Below are 22,151 nucleotides of genomic sequence, written 5' to 3'. Positions count from 1 at the left end.
GGGTAAGTGCCACTTAGTGTGCGGCAAGTGAGGAAGCAATACGCGCGTTCGCAGGCGCCGACGAACCACGCTATTCGTCTCGGACGCCGCATGCCAGCTCCTAGGCACAATTAAATGATGTTGCGTGTCCAGAAAGAAGCGTGAGACAGGAGCCCGGTTGCCCAGTGACGTGTTTCGTAGCTTTATCACACACCGGCGCACCGTGTATATTGGAGGCCACGTGCAGACTTTATGGTGACGGCGCTAGATGGCGCCGATTGTTCAAAGGGAACTGCGAAAGAGGAGTGCCGTTGCTGTAGACGCCTCGAACTTGTTTCAATGCTCGCGATATGTTGTGTCACTTTGTGTCGCTATATTTATTCAAGGCAAAGCGCGTCGACGTCGACCGTATGTGCTGTATGTAGTATGAAGCTCAACATTTCGACAGAATTGCCTGTCTGGTTGGGACATTGATTAGGACTTGAGACTAACTCCAACCAAATAACTGAATTTTATTGCCCGACGTTTCGGAGGCCATTCGGCTCCTTCTTCAGGGGGTTGTTCTTCGGGGGGTGGTGGTGTGCAGGTTTTAAAGAGTCTTTTGTAAAGAAAGGAAGGGGGAGCACTGGAGGGGGGGAGACCCTTCACAGACGGGAAGGTGGGGGGGAACAAAAGGGGGGGGGGTTGACGGCTGCCGTGGGCTGCACGTGGCCTCCAAAATACACGGTGCGCCGGTGTGTAATAATGCTACGAAACACGTCACTGGGCAACCGGGCTCCTTTCTCACGCTTCTTTCTGAACACGCTACGTCATGTAATCGCATAGCCTAGAATCTGGCCTGCGGCGTCCGAGACGAATAGCGTGGTTCGTCGGAGTCTGCGAACGCGCGTATTGCTTCCTCGCTTGCCGCACACTAAGTGGCACTTACCCATCAATCAAGTTGGCGAGGGGTTTATTTATTTATTTATTTATTTATTCATTTGGAGTGCGGATAAAAAATGAAGCGATACATAGTACAGACAATGCGCAGTTTGCATACCGTCGCAATACATACATGTATGTATTATGAGATATGTACTGCCGCTGTTTTACTTCCTATTGACTGTACATTTGATTCCTTTGATAATAAGTATGCCTACGTATTCATTGATATTCCTGACGGTCTTAATCCATAGGAGTGATATTTGACATGCCCTGTGACGGCAGGACTAAATACCTTTACAATTATAGTGTGCTCTCCCTTAACAAATCGTGCTGCTGTTATGAACGCAGGGTAAGTACGCTACTTTTGCCATATCGTTCTGAGTATGCAAATCTTGTAAACAGAAAGAAAGCAAAGATGTGGTTCAGTACAGCACTGAAGAAGTCATGCCAGAGTCTCATGCACAATAGCTTCGGACAAGTCGCATGTCTATTGCCCTCGTCACATGCACGTGTCAATAGCGCAAGGACTGCTTAAAGCAGCGCAAGGAAAGGGTCCAAGCACCGGAATGGTACAGTTGACACTTGGTGTCATTTCTTATATTATTTCTTGCACAGACTCTAAAGTATTGCTCGAACGATTGAAGTTATTCTTGTTTTCTCGTCTTATAATAACCATGTAAGCATGTACAAGAGAGGTCAGAAGTAATCATTTTCACTGCTTGCGAAACAAAAAGAAAACTATAGAAAAAAATTGACCAAATGCAGCACGTCTGTCATACACCGCCATTTCCTTCGCGTGTTGAAGGATCTACATCGGTCCAACCGATGGATGCTGAGTTATAGATGATAGAGTGCATAACGAACGTGCGGTGCCTGAGATTTTCTCGCCCTGAGATGCAAATGCCAACACAGTATAAAAGATATGCTTAACATGGGGGAAAACGAGTGTGAAATAGCGTCCTTAATTATGGTAGCAAGAACCATTGCAGCTTTTGGTAACGCGTGCATAAATAAAGCCTCTATATCAGCATCATTAAAAGATCTCGAATATCTTCATCCACATTAAATCAAATCTTTTCTCATAATTAGTGTGACATAAAAGGTGTCAGCATGTTGATTCGGTGGTTATGTTTGTGCTCGCTTATACGAACTTACAAGTGCGCTTTCAAGCTTATTTAGTAGTTTAAGTACACCTGTTAAAGTGAAAATTCGTATGTTAGCGCTGCGTGTTGACTCAACTGTCCCTGTCGGTGTGCCTGCGGCACAACAAATTAGCAGAGATGCGGTGACTCGGCTCTGCACGCCTCGCCGTCACCATTTTATGTGCGCGCGCTGTGAGCGTTCACCCTGCTCTAGTAACTCGATCCGCTTTCTTGGTGACGATGGCAAACGAAAGAAAATTCAGGCGAAAAACTTAACCAGCACTCACATGGCAGGCGCATCGCCACTGTTAGCGGGGGCAGTGTTTCCTGCGATGGACATACGCGGTTTGGCATTCCTCTCCATTGTCGGTTGTGACGGTTCTCACGATGCTGTGAGCCACGTGGCTGGATACGAAAGAAATTATGCGGAAACACTCCCATCTATTACACGTGCCTACACGCGCGCGCATGCACATGTAGGCACAATGGCACACATTCTGATAGCGTGCAACAAACATTTCAGCCGTACCGTTTAACACCATTGAAAACTGCATGAAATCTTGAACGCTGTTGGACAATTTTTGCAAACTAGGAACAGCGCTCAAGGGCCGAAGTGAGACACAACGAGGGTGCCGACACACAATATATTGTTATTTTTATCAGGGTAGGATACTTGCGAGAGCAAACTCACACATATTATTTAGCCTTTGCCAGCGGCACTTCATTTCACCCATATGACTCGGCTCAAGTGGTGATCGTGTCCTTAAAAAGTAAACATGTTACCACCACACCACGAGTAAAATATATAAAGGAAAACCATGCATGATCCAAGCAATGCTAGGCGGATAAAAGGCAGGAAAGTAAGAAAAATAAATTACTGACTCTTGACCAAGTATCAGAAAGTCATGCAACATGATTAACGTTACACTCGTGTCCAGACGTGGGCATCCTCACTGGGGCTTTCTTCGCCGTCACGAGGTGAGTATTGCCTCGAGCAAGATTGTTGACGGAGGGGGGACGTTGTGAGGCGAGGGTGGGTGCGGCGACGATGTGATGTTAAATTAGCAAAAGGCTATTCATATTGTTCAGGTGCAGAAAAGTGTCTCAGATTGTATGGACGTTGTGTTTAGAGTCTAAAGTCTCACTAGAACAGTTCTGCCTTGAAGCCTACTTTTAACTGGCTATGTTCATAAGTGCCGCTTGATGTTAGATGTACCTAAACCAATTCAAAGCTGTAGCCACTGAAAGCGGCAACAAGAAAGGGAGCAATGATGACAACTCTTACAAGTCACTCGGAGAAAATTTTGTTTTTCACTGATCACCACCACTCACCGCACTCCTTTATCCGAAGTAAACAACCGGTAATTTTGCTTTTCATGCTCCCAAAAATGGACAAAAACAAAATTTCAGTTTTGGAGTTTTGGGCACTGATATCGTTTGTCAACATATAAAATAAAGGTACCATCAAGATGAAGAAAACACATATCGGTAATATTGTCACGTGGTAGTGACGTATAAAGAACACCGCAGTAATACTGTGAAAGACAAAACTAATCTATATTGTGTTAGGAATTTCTTCGCAGACACTCAGATTTTAAAGCTCGGCGCTCTTTAATAGGTAAATAAAAGAAGACTTCAAGACAGCGTGACGACTGCCTTCCTTCGTGGCCGCCATTTCTCTCTCCTATGTTGCCAGCCTTCGCTTCCGATTCCGCTAACACTCAGCCATTCTGACAGCAAATTGTCCTCAGTTTACATAGTATAGTCCCGAAGATACAAAGGTCTTTTGGACACATGCGTGCTACGTCTCGAAAACGCTGCATCTTGCACCCAATCTTTTCAGTTGGTCGCTAGTACCGTACGCCAGTCCAGTAGCACTGGACTAGCGTACGGCGGGGATGTTTCGGTAACAATGCCAGTCGCTTTCCACTCTTTGACGATTTCTTGGATGGCTTCTCTTTCCTCTGCATTAGTGGTGTACGGTTTACAGCTGACTGGAGTGATTGCGAACTACTCTGTGATAGTTATCTCCGGTTGGTTACAACAGCCCAAGCTCAGTGGAAAGCAGTCCCTCTATACATTCAGCAGCAGCAGCAGTGCATCCACTTGTTGATTGTCGTCTTTCATGACATTGAGCATGCTACGATCAATAGACTTCGGCTGAGACACAGGTCTCACAGATGGTTAGCTCTTCGCTCCCTGAAAGCAGTTCAGCGCCAGCTAACAAACTTCCCTTGATCAGTTGTTGGTCTTCATCCTTGTCATTCAACATGGGTATCTCAACCCTTCCGTGTTCGATGTGAAGTAGCGTTCCCTTACCAGGCCCACTAGGTCAGATCAGATTTACTTCTCTCTTACTGGTCTCCCCTGTCACCCAACACACAGTTCTTTTGGGCAGCTGAATGGTTTCCTTGACACGAAGTGGTTTCTTGGAAGGCTTCATCTGGGCAATATCGATGTTAAAGAAATGGAAGATAGCCTCGGTAGCCAATCCTGAGTTCTTCTCCCATGCGTAGGTATGCAATGTGGTCGTGTTCCGGGCAGGTTCTACCAACCAGCATGCCCACGGGAAGTGACTGTTGACAACAATCACCTTGACTTTGCGGCATACCACGCCATCGATTTCTATGTCCACCTCCGAGGTCCCGATAGACCGAAATGTAGATGTGTCACTGTTCCCGAACATATACAAGTCTTGGAACCTGCACACAACTTGTAGGCTGCACATTTCACGCCGCTTGATGACGCAATATACAGTCTGAACTTCCCGGGTCAATCATCACCGAGAGCTGGTGAGTTCCATTGACGGTCGCAGTTTTCAGGAACTTTGATGGACAACTGTCACTTGTGGGATTCTCATTCACCACTAAGCTACCAACAGGGCTTGTTTTTGGACAGTCTCTCGCTATGTGCCCACACCTTCCGCAACTGTAGAATTTTCGCTCCGCTTGATCACGCTTGGGCGGCTCCGGCGTTTTCTTCGGTGGTCCCCACCACTTGAGATCTTGAGGTCGGAAGCTTGGCACGAGGTGTCGTAGCACCTGGATCACCACCTTGTGGCTTAGACTCTGGTGACTTCTGAATTCTAGCTTTGCTTATTCGCTCCACTCTTCGCAAGTCTGCCAGCAATTCATCCTCATTCTTGTGTTCTTTCCCCGTCATGGAGATACATGCGTCTCTAAACCGCAGTCCTACCAAACTTACTCCTTGGTATCTTCCATACCGAGGCCCAATCCCTTGCATAACAAGGCCTTTGAGAAGAAGTATGCGGTGATGGACTCTCCCCTCATCTGGACTCTTTCCTTCATTTGCTCCCACTTTTCGACCGTGCTTGTCTGACCCACAAATGTCTTTTTCAAGGTAATCTTGAAGTCCTCCCACGTAGTGAGGTCATCGACACAGGCCTGAAGCCGAAATCGAGCAGGTTTCTTCATGTTAAGCCTGGCGTTTTCTAGACTGAACCTGTCCGGCCAGCCATGCAGGACCGCCATGGAATCGATACTCTTCAGCAGCGCCTCGGCTTCATGCGATGCGTCCTCGCCGTCGAAGTCGTGGATAGCTTTATTCAGGTCCGGCGTAACGTGGACCGCTTCAGGTTTCCTCTCGAGGAGCTCCAGTAACCGCCGGTTTTGCTCCAGCAGAGCTTGCATCATTTGCATCGTGAGTTCCGCCGCCATCTGCCATGTTCGGGGTTGTCTAGCCTCTGCCTGGGCGTATACACGGTTTTTCGCCTCCAGCTGAGGGTCTAGGATTGCGAAGTCCCACAGAGCGTCGGCAGCCTCGTTTCTGAGGCGGCACAAAGACTCACATTTTATTTGTTGGTACCTGCCGAAGACGGTACCGTTGTGTCTCGTAGACGTCACACAAAGCGTCCGCACGCACGTTTTCAAGGCACAGAAAGGTTAGTTTTACGGTCAGTAAATTACGAAGATGGCACCAATGCAGCGTCCGTTGAAAAGTCCGCGAGCATCACCATCGACGCAATCCCACGACATCGGCTTCCAGGATCGCTTCACCACGAAGGTTTCCGTGTATCCCATTTCTGAGATGTTAGGAATTTCTTCGCAGTCACACAGATTTATAAGGAGGGCGCTCTTTATTAGATAAATAACAGAAAAGAAGCAGTTCTAAACAACGTGACGACTGCCTTCCTTCGCGGCCGCCATTCCTCTCTCCTATGTTGCCAGCCTTCACTTCCGATTCCGCAAACAAATCAGCGAACCTTTGCACATAAAAACAGGTTATACTTAAAGAATGACGACAGTGGCGAACACATTCGGCGATCGTCAAAATCTGATCAGCGGGTCAAGCACGTCGGCTTTTATACATCAGGCGTCGAATGTTCAAGACTGGTGACTGCGACCCGCGTGTCTTCCACAAAGTTCTACACTATTCGCGTCGCGCCTACATGCAATCAGATTACACAAGGCTCGGTGACAGACATCCGATGGAACCATCGATAACATTCCAGAAACTTCCAATACATGCAGGCGCGTCCTGCGCTGTGCGAATACATTTGTTAGGCGGTGAAACGTCGTCGCCCAACAAAAGTTAACGAGTTAATGTGCCAATACCCCCTCTTAAAAAGCATCAATCCGACGCTGCAAACAAACGAAAGTAATAAACAAAAACACCCGTAACAAAGAAACAACAAGGTAAGGAAGTTCGTCAGCGTTCGTGAAAGGGCTTAAGGCGCACCACATGGACACCTTCAGATCGTGCGCGGCGCCGCTGTGAATTCGAAATGCCCTCAGGCATGACCTCATAGTCCAGTTCGCTAATACGTCGGATGATTTCGTAGGGTCAGAAATAGCGTCGGAATAGCTTCTCACTGAGTCTTCGTCAGTGTATCGGGGTCCAAACCCAAACAACGTCGCCGGGCTGATACTCGGCGCAGCGTCATCGGATCTTGTAGTGTCGGCTGTCGGTACGCTGCTGGTTCTTGATATCCGTAGTCGGGCGAACTGTCGGGCTTCTTCGGCATGCTGGAGATAGCTGAAGACGTCGAGATTCCCTACGTCGGTGACGTGCTGCAGCATGGCGTCGAGAGTATTCGTCGGATTCCTGCCGTGAACCCGCTTGATCTCTGTTGTTTCTTGCACCGCCGTGTTGTAAGCGAAGGTTACGTATGGCAGTACGGCATCCCAGGTCTTGTGTTCGATGTCGACGTATATTGCTAGCATGCCAGCGATGGTCTTGTTCAGGCGCTCCGAGAAACTATTCGTCAGCGAGTGGTAGGCAGTTGTCCCCCTGTGGCTTGTCTGGCTGTACTGCAGAGTGGCTTGGGTCATCATCATCATCATCATCATCATCATCATCATCATCATCAGCCTGGTTACGCCCACTGCAGGGCAAAGGCCTCTCCCATATTTCTCCAACAGCCCCGGTCATGTACTAATTGTGGCCATGCCGTCCCTGCAAACTTCTTAATCTCATCCGCCCACCTAACTTTCTGCCGCCCCCTGCTACGCTTCCCTTCCCTTGGAATCCAGTCCGTAACCCTTAATGACCATCGGTTATCTTCCCTCCTCATTACATATCCTGCCCATGCCCATTTCTTTTTCTTGATTTCAACTAAGATGTCATTAACTCTCGTTTGTTCCCTCACCCAATCTGCTCTTTTCTTATCCCTTAACGTTACACCTATCATTCTTCTTTCCATAGCTCGTTGCGTCGTCCTCAATTTGAGTAGAACCCTTTTCGTAAGCCTCCATGTTTCTGCCCCGTAGGTGAGTACTGGTAAGACACAGCTATTATACACTTTTCTCTTGAGGGATAATGGCAACTTGCTGTTCATGATCTGAGAATGCCTGCCAAACGCAGCCCAGCCCATTCTTATTCTTCAGTCAGCTTTGCCGTAAATGCTGTTCCTCTGTCGGTGATGAGGACTTCTGGGGCACCATGCCACAGCACAATGTTCCCGACAAAGAATTTCGCCACTAAAGCTACGCAACATTTCGGGAGAGCTTTCGTTTCAGAGAAGCGGGTGAGGCAGTCCGTCGCCGCGGCAATCCAATTATTTCCGGTTGTTGACGTACGAAAGGGTCGCCAAAAATCCATCCCCATCTGCTGAACAGGTCGCGAAGGAGGCTCGATCTGCTGTAGTAATCCCGCTGGCGTGTTCGGTGGTGTCTTGCGTCGCGGACAGTCTCAGCATGTCTTGACGTAACGGGCAACGTCGGCGACAAGGTGCGCCCAATAATACCTTTCCTGTATCCTCGACTGCGTCCGGGAGAATCCGACGTGCCCAGCTGTTGGATCGTCATGTAGGGCGTGTAGTATTTCCGGATGCAGCGCTGACGGGAACACACGAAGGCAGTTGGCGCAGACTTGTGAAAAGATCTTCTTTACTAGTAGGTTGTTTTGAAGCGAGAACGAAGGCGATCCTCGCCTAAATGCCCTAACGACTACTTTGGTCTGCCCTTCCAAATATTCGACGAGGCTTTTTTAGCGCGGGGTATGCTCGTTGCTGTTCAGCGAAGTATTGTACGCTTATGATTCCAAAGAAGGCTTCGTAATCCTCGTGATATTGCGGCGGCGAGTCAACGGGGGCACGTGATAGGCAATCGGCATCAGAGTCTTTTCGTCCGGACCTGTAGATTACAGTGATGTCGTATTCTTTTCTGAGGCTCCACCGCGCCAGCCGTCTCGAAAGATCCTTTGAATTCGCTAGCCAACACAACTCGCGATGGTCGCTGACGACTTTGAATGGCCCGCCACATAGGTAAGGGCGAAATTTTGCAGTAGCCCAAACCAAGGTGAGGCATTCCTTTTGGTCGTAGAATAATTGCCTTCCGCTTTTTACAGCGACCGCCTAACGTAAGCTACCACCACTTAAGTTGCCACGTAAGCTGCAAGTTCGTTTTTCCTCTGGCCTAGAACGGCACCGAGACCTAGGTTACTGGCGTGAGCATAGGTTTCTGTGTTGGCGTACTCGCCGAAGTGCGCAAGTGCTGTTGGCGACTGCGTGCGTAGTTTGAGTTCTTCAAGTGCGTCGGCCTGGGGCGTTTCCCACTTGAACTCGACATCAGATTTAATTAAATGTGCCAACGGCTCAGCGATGCGTGAAAAGGCCTTGAGAAAGCGCCTGTATGAGCAGACATGCCAATGAATCTACGCATGCATTCTTGTCGATGGGCTGTTGGAACTCTGCGATGGCAGCTGTCGTCTGTGTCAAGGCGCACTCCCGATTTGCTGATGACGTGGCACAGGAAAAGAAGGTCATCGTAGGCGAAGCGGCACTTTTCCGGCTTCAGTGTAAGCCCTGATGACTTGATGGCCTCTAGTAGGGTCGCAAGCCGCCTAAGGTGATCATCCAAATTTCCCGCAAACATGGCGACGTCATCAAAGTAAACAAGACAGGTCTGCCACTACAACCCTGCTAATACCGTGTCCCTGACGCGCCGGAACGTTGCAGGCACGAAGCACAGTCCGAATGTCATGAACTTGAACTGATATGACCAGTCTGTCGTTGTGAAGGCGGTATTTTTGCACTCTCTTTCGTTGAGTTCTGAATGGCATGTCCTTGAACTCATAGAGGCCGTCTGGCGTGATGAGGGCGGTCTTATCGCGATCTCTCTCGTGGACTTCTATTTGCCAGTAGCCATACTTAAAATCCATCGAAGAGAAATATTTAGCTTTGCAGAGCCGATAAAATGCGCCATCTATCCGGTGGAGTGGGTATATGTCCATCTTAGCGATCTTGTTCAGTCGACGATAATCGACGCGAAAACGTTGGCTTCCTTCCTTTTTCTTAACTAAGACAGGAGATGCCCAGGGGCTTTTCGACGGCTGGATGATCTCGTCGCGCAGCATTTCGTCGACTTGTTGCCTAATAGCTTCACGTTCTCGCGACAAAACTCTGTAAGGGTTCTGGCGGAGTGGTCGAGCGCGCTCTTCGTTTATGATGCGCTGCTTTGCTACTGGTGTTTGTCGACTCCTCGATGACGTAGAAAAGCCCTTTTTGTATTTTCGAAGCAGACTTCTTAGCTGTTGCTGCTTAAGCATGGGCCGATTGAGACTTATGCCGAAGTCTGCTTCGGGAACTACGGTCGTCAGGGTAGATGCGGCAGAATCCAAGAGAACAAACCCATCGTTGGTTTCCAGAATTTCCTCGACGTAGGCGATCGTCGTGTCCTTAAGGATGTGCCTGAATTCCTGACTGAAGTTTGACAGCAACACTTTCATTTTTCCTCCTTGCAGTGGAGCGATCACTCTTGCAACACAAATTTCAACGTTGAGTAGTAGAGGCTGGTCACTCTCGATGACGCCTTCTACGTCAGCGAGTGTTTCGTTGCCAACGGAAATACAAATGCTGGAGTGCGGCGGGATTACTCACTTGATCTGCGAGCATGCTCAAGCCGTGGTGACTACGAGAGCTCTCTGGTGGTATCGATTGGTCTGTTGACAGCGTTATTCATTTTGACTTCAGGTCGATGATTGCGCCCTGTTGGTTCCGGAACTCCATGCCGCGAATGACGTCTCGTGAACTCTGTTGGAGGATAACGAAGGTGGCAGGCTAGGCCCGGTTATGAACGGCAATCCATGCCCTGCAGATTCCAGTCGGCGAAATGAGGTGTCCTCCAGCGGTCCGCATTTGAGGGCATTCCCATCTAGTCTTAACTTTCTTCAACTGGGCGGCGATGTGCCCACTCACTACGGAGTAAACGACCCTTTGTCCTCTAAGGCGGTGACTGCGGGGCCGTCGATAGGCACGTCGAGGTCGGTGGTTCTTTGTCTTGCGTTGCTGTTAGGCCTTGGCGTGGGATCAAGGCTGCGTCGCGTTGACCTGTGGCTGGTACGTGGTGTCGTCAGGTCGTCTTTTGTCGGCGTATTGTTTGCTTCAAGACTTCCTCGGAACGGCGGTGTTTGGTTGTTATGTTGTCGAGATAGTCTCTTCGGCGTCTTCGTAGGCGGCGGAGGTTCTTCGTTGGCGACGGAGGTTCTTCGACTGTTCGGCGGACAGCAACCACACCTCCATCGGTTGCTGCTTTTAGTTTTCCGGACATGGGCTCGCAGAGTGGCCCCGGGCTGGGCCAGTGTATGGACGGCGCTGCGGCTACAGGTAGCGACCTGGTGATGGTAAACAAGACGGTCGTCGAGGGCTACACTGAGTGGCGGCGAAGTAGTAGGCGATATCGCGAGGTCGTTCACCAAGCTGTCTCATTTCGTGGTGTGCGTTTCGGTGGTAGACATGTCCGGCTTCCCCACAGTGATAGGATAACGGACGGGGGTCGGGGGCGCGCCAAATGTCCGTCTTCCTCGGGTGGCTGCGCTGTTCGTCAAGCGGGCGTGCTGGCGGCGGCGGCGGTGGACGACGGAATTGCGGCGTTACAGGGCCCTGGCGCGGCCGCGGAGGGGGACCTTGATGACGGGCGATGGCGGCGTAGGTCATCGCTTCCGGCACGGGAACTGACGACTCCGGCTGCACTTCGGTAACGCCCAGGGGCCCTCGAATTTCATCCATGACGATGTCAATGACTGAGGACAGCTGAGGTTGCGACGAAGGAAACATCTTGCGCAGTTCTTCGCGCACAATGGCGCTGATGGTCTCTTGGAGGTCACCGCAGCCCAGTGCTTAGATGGCGTGCTGAGGCATGAGAACTTCCCGGTTGTATTGCCAAGTGTGCATTTCTAGAGTTTTCTCAGTCGTCGTTGCCTCTGTTAAGAACTCTGCTGCGGCCTTCGGTGGGTTGCGAATCAGTCCGGCGAAAAGTTCTTGCTTTACGCCTCGGATGAAGAAGCGCAATTTTTTCTCTTCGGACATTTTCGAGTCGGCGTGCCAGAACAGGTGCGTCATCTCCTCGGGGAAGTTCACTATGGTCTCGCTGGATAGTAGTACTCGGGCTTCTAGTATAGGTTCGGCCTTTTCATAGCGCACGCCGCATGTAAATGTCCGCAGGAAGCCGCTACGGAACAGGTCCCATGTTGTTAGGGTCGGCTCCCGGTTCTCAAACCGTGTTGTGGCGGAGTCTTCTAAGGCGAAGTATGCATGCCGCAGCTTGTCGGCGGAGTCTCAGTTGTTGAAAGTCTCGATTCGCTCATTGGTCGCCAGCCAGGTGTCTGGGTCTTCAGACGACGATCCATGGAAAGTCGGTGGCTCCCTGGGCTGTTGGAAAACGATGAGGGACGCTGTGGCCGCCATTTGGATAGTCTTGGCCACAATCGTCTTGGTCTTCTTAGGTAGAGATCCGTGCTCCGGGAGGAGCTGTTGTAGCCGGCGACTTGCTCGATGATCCAGGACTACGTTTGTGTTCTCTTTGTGGTCCGGGCTGGGATGATGAACTCAAGGGGCGTCGGGTACATGAATGAAAAGGACTTCCACCAGATGTCACGTGGCAGTGACGTATAACGACGACAGTTACAATACTGTGAAAGACGAAACTTTTATTGGGTGAATCTGTGCCCACAAAAAAAGCCTACACCTAAAGCACAAAGATAGCGGCGAACACAGTCGGCGATCGTCGAAATCTAATAAGGGGCTAAAGCTCGTCGGCTTTTATACAACAGTTGTCGAATGTTCCAGAGTAATCGCTTTCACCCGCGTGACTTCCACAAATTCATTATTCGCGTCGCGCACACATGCAATCAGATTACGCAAGGTTCAGTCACAGAGAGCGGATGGAACCATCGATAACGTTGCAGAAACTTCCGATACATGCAGGCGCGTCCTGCGCTGTGCGATAACATTTGTTAGGCGGTGAAACGTGGTCGCCCGATAAAGATAAACAAGTAGGCCTGTCAATATAGCTGGTACTCATCTGCAGTACAACCAAAACTTCTTTCTTTCATTCTTATTCTCGCGCAGGCCAATGGCAGTTTAGTAGCATTTACATTAAAACGTTGAGTTTATGTGTTTTAGCTCAACCTCCACAACGTCGAGCTGCTGCACTGATTGTCACGAATAAACAAAGTAGAATAGCTGAATACATGAACACGTAATTACAGAGTATATAACAATGAATTCCGACAAATTCTGTTTTCGGATTCCGTAACTCACCTGAAACATTCGGCTTCAAAAACACCACTAGCGATATAGTAGCAACGTGACAGAACTCTGCAAATTCATTTATGTTCCATCTAGTTTGCCATCCATAGACATGCATTTTAAAAATAATGGTCAGGTTCATGGTGTTTAAATATACTTATTCTTGGAAAATAATTTTTTTGCTATTCAATGCCTTAATGCACTTTCAATGCAATGTAAATACAAGTGAAGCGCGGTAATTTAACTAAAGCTTTTACTTTCCCACCGCCGATATACCGCCGCTGTGGCATAAATGGGAGTCGTACTGTAATGCTCGAAAAGCAGCACCAGCTTCTGAGCCACCAGGACTGCCATGTACTCAGGAAGACTCAGCTTTGATAGCCTATTCGCAGATGAATTAGCATTTCGCATTTCTAGAAATTTACCATCTTCGTCAAATGATGTATCGCCATGAAAACAAGAACGAAACCTCTTAATATTCTTACGCGGCGCTGGTGCATCAACACCACAACCTTGCAACTGCCTGAAATTTTTGAGAGCCTGAGTCCGAGTGTGCCCAGCTGAGTAAATGTTTGGTGAGCCTGAGACAGAATGAACGCTGAAGAAAAGATATATTTTGTGAGTAAGCGGGAATGAGTTCTGTTTATTTCTCCGACCTAAACTCAATTGAAAATATAGCGAAATTCTCAGGTGGGACGGCAATATGATACTGGATACATCACACGATTCCATAAAGAATGTCAGTGCCCTTCCACTCTTTGAAGAAGGATGGCCAGCGAAGCGGTGTATGTGGGCCCCTTTATGGTGATAATAATAATAATAATAATAATAATAATAATAATAATAATAATAATAATAATAATAATAATAATAATAATAATAATAATAATAATAATAATAATAATAATAATAATAATAATAATAATAATAATAACCTAATAATAATATAATCATCGTCATCAGCATGGTAAAGCCCACAGCAGGGCAAAGGCCTCTTCCATACTTCTCCAACTATTCCTGTCAGGTACTAATTGTGGTCATGTCGTCCCTGCAAACTCCTTAATCTTATCCGCCCACCTAACTTTCTGCCGCCCCCTGCTACGCTTCCCTTCCCTTGGAATCCAGTACGCAACCCTTAATGACCATCGGTTATCTTCCCTCCACATTACATGTCCTGCCAATGCCCATTTCTTTTCTTGATTTCAACTAAGATGTCATTAACTCGCGTTTGCTCCCTCACCCAATCTACTCTTTTCTTATCGCTTAACGTTACACCCATCATTCCTCTTTCCATAGCTCGTTGCGTTGTCCTCAATTTAAGTAGAACCCTCTTCGTAAGCCTCCAGGTTTCTCCCTCTATGTGAGTACTGGTAAGACACAGCTATTATATACTTTTCCCTTGAGGGATAATGGCAACCTGATGTTCATGATCTGAGAACGCCTGCCAAACGCACCACAGCCCACTGTTATTCTTCTGATTATTTCCGTCTCATGATCCGGATCCGCCGTCACTACCTGCACTAAGTAGATGTATTCCCTTACCACTTCCAGTGCCTCGCTACCTATTGTAAATTGCTGTTCTCTTCTCAGACTGTTAAACATTAGTTTTCTGCAGATGAATTTTTAGACCCACTCTTCTGCTTTGCCTCTCCAGGTCAGTGAGCATGCATTGCAATCGGTCCCCTGAGTTACTAAGCAAGGCAATATCATCAGCGAATCGCAAGTTACCAAGGTATTCTCCATTAACTTTTATCCCCAATTCTTCCCAATCCAGGTCTCTGAATACCTCCTGTAAACACGCTGTGAATAGCATTGGAGATCGTGTCTCCCTGCCTGACGTCTTTCTTTATTGGGATTTTGTTGCTTTCTTTATGGAGGACTACGGTGGCTGTGGAGCCGCTATAGATATCCGCCAGTATTTTTGCATACGGCTCGTTTAACCCTGATTCCGGAATGCTTCCATGACTGCTGAGGTTTCGACAGAATCAAACGCTTTCTCGTAATCAATGAAAGCTATATATAACATTTGGTTATATTCCGCGCCTTTCTCTATCACCTGATTGATAGTGTGAATATGGTCTATTGTTGAGTAGCCTTTACAGAATCCTGCCTGGTCTTTTGTTTGACGGAAGTATAAGGTGTTCTTGATTCTATTTGCAATTACCTTAGTAAATACTTTGTAGGCAACGGACAGTAAGCTGATCGGTCTATAATTTTTCAAGTCTATGGCGTCCCCTTTCTTATGGATTAGGATTATGTTAGCGTTCTTCCAAGATTCCGGTACGCTCGAGGTCATGAGGCATTGCGTATACAGGATGACCAATTTCTCTAGAAGAATCTGCCCACCATCCTTCAACAAATCTGCTGTTACCTGATCCTCCGCAGCTGCCTTCCCCCTTTGCATAGGTCCCAAAACTTTCTTTACGTCTTCCAGCGTTACCTGTGGGATTTAGAATACCTCTAGACTATTCTCTTTCATTATCATCGTGGGTGCCACTGGTACTGTATAGATCTCTACAAACTTCATCAGCCACTTGAACTTGCTCATTCATATTAGTAATGATACTGTCGGCTTTGCCTCTTAACGCATACATCTGATTCTTGCCATTTCCTAGTTTCTTCTTCACTGTTTTTAGGCTTCCTCCGTTCCAGAGCGCATGTTCAATTTTATCCATATTATACTTCCTTATGTCAGCTGTCTTACGCTTGTTGATTTGAAAGTTCTGCCAGTTCTATTCTAGCTGTAGGGTTAGAGGCTTTCATACATTGCCGTTTCTTGATCAGATCTTTCGTCTTCTGGGATAGCTTACTGGTATCCTGTCTAACCGAGTTACGATCGACTTCTATTGCACACTCCTTAATGATGTCGTGGTGTGGTATCATAATTGGCCCAAGGAGTGACCACCTTTGCTTACGCTATGTGGCAGTCTCAGTCAAGTTTACTTAACCTGACTGCCATCTATGCACAGTGAGGAGGAGGGAGGCAACGAAAGGGACCTTCGAACACTGTTATTGTACAGATTGCTCACACATTGAATTTGCCTTATATTGCAGGCTTTGTTACTTAAATTGAAGCTTTCTATGGGCAAATATCACTATTTCATATCACTGTGGGCATCGGCCCACGTATGGTGAGTGCTTAACGCCTGCTTCACCTTCGCCGTGGGTGGGTCAGGTATTGCACTATCCTGGGGATCGGCCCACGTATGGGCAGTGCTTAACGTCTGCTTCACCTCCGCCACTAATCGGGCCGATATTGTACAATTTTTGGGATCGGCCCACGTATTGGGAGTGCTTAACGCCTGCGTCAGCTCCGCCGTGGGTCGGCCCGCCATTGCACTATCTTCAGGATCGGCTCACGTATGGAGAGTGCTAACGCCTGCTTCACATCACATATGTGGCAGTCTTAGTCAAGTCTTAGTCAAGTGTGTAATGCCGCGGGTCCGCTTGGCATTGCGCAGTCTTCGGGATCTGACCACGTATGGGGAGTGCTTAACGCCTGCTTCACCTCCGCCGCGGGTCCGATCGACATTGCACTGTCTTCGGGATCGGACCACGTATGGGGAGTGCTTGACGCCTGCTTCACCTCTGCCGCGGGTCCGATCGACATTGCACTGTCTTCGGGATCGGACCACGTATGGGGAGTGCTTGACGCGTGCTTCACTTCCGCCGTGAGTCGTGACGGTATTGCACTAACTTAGGGATCGGCCCATGTATGGGGAGTGCTTAACACCGGCTTCCCCTCCACCGCGGATCGTTCCGGCTATGCAATTTCTTCGGGATCGGCCCACGTATGGGCAGTGCTTCATTCCTGCTTCACTTGCGCGGCTAATCGGGCCGGTATCGTACTATTTTTGGTATAGGCCCATGTATCGCGAGTGCTTAATGCCTGCTTCACCTCCGCCGGGCGTCAGGCCAGTATTTAACTACGTTCGGAATCGGCCCACATATAGGGAGTGTTTAACGCCTGCTCCACCTACGCCCGTGGGTCAGCCCTCGGTTTCACCATTTTCGGGTACGGCGCACGTATGGGGAGTGCTTAACGCCTGCTTCACCTCCGCCACGGGTGCGCCCCGCACTGAACGGTCTTCGGGATCAGACCACGTATGGCGATTGCTTAACGCCGGCTTCACCTCCGCCGTGGGTCGGGACGGTATTGCACAATCTTTGGGTTCGGCCCACGTATTGGGAGTGCTTAAAGCTGGCTTCACCTCCACTTTAAGTGGTCCTGGCTATGCACATTTTCGGTATCACCCCATGTATGTGCAGTGCTTAATGCCTAATTCACCTCCACGGCGGGTTCGCCCGATATTACACTATCTTGGGGATGGGCCCACATACGGGGAGTGCTTAACGCTTGCTTCCCGTTCGCCGCAGGTCCGCCCGGATGCACACTCTTGGGGATCGGCCCACGCATGGGCAGTGCTTAACGCCTGCTTCACCTCCCCCGCGGGTCAGCTCAGCATTGCAGTCTTCGGGATCGGACCACGTATTGGAAGCGCCTAAAGCTTGCTTCATATCCGCTGCGAGTCCGCTCAGCACTGCCCTGTCTTCGGGATCAGACCACTTATGTGGAATGCTTAACGCCTGCTTCTCCTCCGCCGCGTGAGGGGCCGGTATTGTAGTATCTTCGGTATCGGCCCCGTATGGGGAGTGCTTAACGCCGGCTTGACGTCCGACCGTGCGTGGTCCCGGCTATGAACGTTCTTCAGGGTGGGCCCACGTATGGCCAGTGCTTAACGCCTGCTTCCCCTCCGCCGCTAATCGTGCCGGTATTGTACTATTTTTGTTATCGGCCCACGTATTGGGAGTGGTTAACACCTGCTACAGGTATGCCGTGGATCGGCCCGGCATTGCACTATCTTGGGTATCGACCAACATATGGTGAATGCTTAATGCCTGCTTCGCCTCCACCGCGCATCGGACCAGTATTGCACTAGCTTCGGAATCGGCCCACATATGGGGAATGCTTAATGCCTGCTTCACCTACGCCGCGCGTCCCGCCCGTGTTCACTATCTTCGGAGTCGGCACACGTATGGGGATCGTTTAACGCCTGCTTCAACTGCGCCGTTTGTCGGCCCACCATTGCACCATCTTCGGGATCGGCACACGTATGGGATAGCTAACGCTGCTTATCTCCGCCGCTCGTCGGATCGGTGTTGCACAATGTTCGGGATCGGCCCACGTATGGGGAGTGCTTAACGCCTGCTTCACCTCCGCCGCGGGGCCATTCCGCATTGCACTGTCTTCGGGATCAGACCACCTATAAGGGTGCTCAACGCCTGCTTCAGCTCCGCCACGGGTCCTCTCGGCATTGCACTGTCTTCATGATCGGACCACGTATCGGCAGTACTTAACGCCTGCTTCACCTCCGCCGCGGGTCGGGACGGTATTGCGCTATCTTCGGGAACGGCCCATGTATGGTAAGTGCTTAACACCTGCTTCACCGCCGCCGCGCGTGGTGCCGGTATAGAACTATCTTCGGGATCGGCCCACGTATGGGGAGCGCTTAACGCCGGCTTTACCTCCACCGTGGGAGGTCCCGTCTATGCACTTTCTTCGGGATAGGCCCATGTGTGGTCAGTGCTTATCGTCGGCTTCACCTCAACCGCGTATCCGCCCGAATTGTACATTGTACTATCTATGGAATCGGCCCACGTATTGGGAGTGCTTAACGCCTGCTTCACCTCCGCCGTTGGTCGGATCGTCGTTGCGCTATCTTCGGGATGGGCCCATGTATTGTGCTTAGCGCTGGTTGTCCTCCGCCGCTGGTCGGGCTGAAATTGCACTATCTTGGGTATCGGCCCACGTATGGGGAGTGCTCTACACCTGCTTCGCCTCCGTCGCGGGTCCGCCCGGCATTGCACAGCTTCGGGATCGGCTCACGTATGGGGAGTGCTAACGCTGCTTTACCTCCACCGAAGGTCGGGCCGTTATTGCACTATCTACGGGATCGGCACATGCATTGTGAGTGCTTAACGGATGCTTCACCTCCGCCGCTCGTCGGGTCGGTACTGCACTATCTGCGGGCTCGGCCCACGTATGGGGTACTTTTTTACCACGCCAACGACACGAAAATTTCCTTCGATGGTAAAGATATACAGTTTCGCTGTAAAAAATAAGATCAAACACGAGAATATGCGGCTCTATGCTGCAACTGCGATTTTCTCGTACCCGTCATCAGCTCGTGTTTCCACTGTTAGCCATGTCTATAGCGGAGTCGGGACCTATGCATTGACGGCAGCGCCCCTCTACGTGCATCCTCTGCTCAGCATTAAGCAGACATGGAAGGGAAGTGGGGGAAGGATCGCTGCTAAGCGCGAAGCATGCGGGAAATGGCGAATAGAGTGCATGCTGTATAAGCATTGGCTTTCTCTCTTGAGACCGAGGTCAAAAAAGTCGTGTTGTGGGCTGCGTTTTTCCGAGAAGCTAAGAAGTTCGACGCTGTCGCAGTTTTTCCAGTTTACTAAGGTTCTGCAGTGGTGTTACCGTTCCCGTTCAGCATTTCTTCGATCTCCGCACTGTTTTGCTTGTAAGCTCGAGCCTTTGTGCGGAAGTAGTGGTGGTCACCGTTTAGCGTGAGCTTCACTTTTTCACAGCGTGCTCATTCACTGCTAGTGCTGCTAAGCTTCCCTTGTGGCATTACCTATGATGAGAGTTACTGCTGATGCTGCTGTGGAGCGACCGGTAATTAGAAATGCTCAGTGTTCAGCGCAACCTTTGAGAAGAACGAGTTGAGGCGAAGTTTCAGTATTTCTCTCGTGAGTCGTACTTCAATTGAACGTCGCCGAAGTAGCTTTCGCGTGCGCACTCTTGTTGCCTTGACGGAAAGAAAATGCACATAGCACGACGCCGAGCGCTTTGATTCTGCCCCATTCTCTCCAGAGTCGTCGTCGTCGTCATCATCATCATCACCATCATCATCATCATCATCATCAGCCTGGTTACGCCCACTGCAGGGCAAAGGCCTCGCCCATACTTCTCCAACAACCCCGGTCATGTACTAATTGTGGCCATGCCGTCCCTGCAAACTTCTTAATCTCATCCGCCCACCTAACCTTCTGCCGCCCCCTGCTACGCTTCCCTTCCCTTGGGATCCACTCCGTAACCCTTAATGACCATCGGTTATCTTCCCTCCTCATTACATGTCCTGCCCATGCCCATTTCTTTTTCTTGATTTCAACTAAGATGTCATTAACTCGCGTTTGTTCCCTCACCCAATCTGCTCTTTTCTTATCCCTTAGCGTTACACCTATCATTCTTCTTTCCACAGCTCGTTGCGTCGTCCTCAATTTGAGTAGAACCCTTTTCGTAAGCCTCCAGGTTTCTGCCCCGTAGGTGAGTACTGGTAAGACACAGCTATTATATACTTTTCTCTTGAGGGATAATGGCAACCTGCTGTTCATGATCTGAGAATGCCTGCCAAACGCACCCCAGCCCATTCTTATTCTTCTGATTATTTCCGTCTCACGATCCGGATCCGCCGTCACTACCTGCCCTAAGTAGATGTATTCCCTTACGACTTCCAGTGCCTCGCTGCCTACTGTGAATTGCTGCTCTCTTCCGAGACTGTTAAACATTACTTTAGTTTTCTGCAGATTATTCTTTAGACCCACTCTTCTGCTTTGCCTCTCCAGGTCAGTGAGCATGCATTGCAATTGGTCCCCTGAGTTACTAAGCAAGGCGATATCATCAGCGAATCGCAAGTTGCTAAGGTATTCTCCGTCAACATTTATCCCCAATTCTTCCCACTCCAGGTCTCTGAATACCTCCTGTAAACATGCGCTGAATAGCATTGGAGAGATCGTATCTCCCTATCTGACGCCTTTCATTATTGGGAGTTTGTTGCTTTCTTTGTGGAGGACTACGGCGGCTGTGGAGCCGCTATAGATATCTTCCAGTATTTTTACATATGGCTCATCTACACCCTGATTCCGCAATGCCTCCATGACTGCTGAGGTTTCGACAGAATCAAACGCTTTCTCGTAATCAATGAAAGCCATATATAAGGGTTGCTTATATTCCGCACATTTCTCTATCACCTGATTAATAGTGTGAATATGATCTATTGTTAAGTAGCCTTTACGGAATCCTGCCTGGTCCTTTGCTTGACAGAAGTCTAAGGTGTTCCTGATTCTTTTTGCGATTACCTTAGTAAATAGTTTGTAGGCAACGGACAGTAAGCTGATCGGTCTATAATTTTTCAAGTCTTTGGCGTCCCCTTTCTTATGGATTAGGATTATGTTAGCGTTCTTCCAAGATTCCGGTACGCTCGAGGTAATGAGGTATTGCGTATACAGGGTGGCCAGTTTCTCTAGAACAATCTGTCCACCATCCTTCAACAAATCTGCTCACCTCCTCTGCTTACTCTGCTTACTCTCCAGAGTAAACCTGTGCAATGAGTCTCCGGGACCCTGCACGGTTGTTGGGGCAGTGGTGGCAGCGGATTCTTCACAGTGAAGTGCTGGCGGACCATCCTAGGGCAGTCCTGAGGGCATGTGTAACGGCAGAGGGGCTCGGCCTCTCTCTTCCCACGTGGGAGCGGCCCGCATCAGTCCCACACTGATCCCTGATGACCTAAATAAAGTCCTTCATACCATGCCATACTGCATTGCGTGCGCGGCCATTGAAGTTGTTGTTCCAGTGGTGCCCTCGCGTCGTGCACTCTACATTGCAGCAGACAGCAAATATTGCTTTCACATCATGCGGTGCTGTCCAATTTGAGATGAGCTTTTTAAATATTTTATCTTTTTCAAGATTATAACGTGACCCTCACTCTTAGATCTTTCCCATTCTCCGTGTTCTAACCTCGTGTTCAGCGCGACTGACCGCAAATATGTTTGTCAGCGGTTTCACTTCTGCAGTTGCACATCTAACTGATGGTATATATATATATATATATATAAATATATATATATATATATATATATATATATATATATATATATATATATATATATATATATATATATACTCTCTGTTCTTTATATCTGTTCTTTATATATATATATAAAGAACAGATATTTGTCCAGTGAAGCACAATAAGAACAATAGTTTTACTGCCTGTCGTGTAGGTCTGGTTTATAAAATTCCCCTTAGCTGCGGCCAGTTCTACGTG

Source organism: Dermacentor variabilis, chromosome 3 (genome assembly GCF_050947875.1).
Source record: "Dermacentor variabilis isolate Ectoservices chromosome 3, ASM5094787v1, whole genome shotgun sequence".
Taxonomy (NCBI): domain Eukaryota; kingdom Metazoa; phylum Arthropoda; class Arachnida; order Ixodida; family Ixodidae; genus Dermacentor; species Dermacentor variabilis.
Note: the sequence above shows the minus strand (reverse complement) of the source record.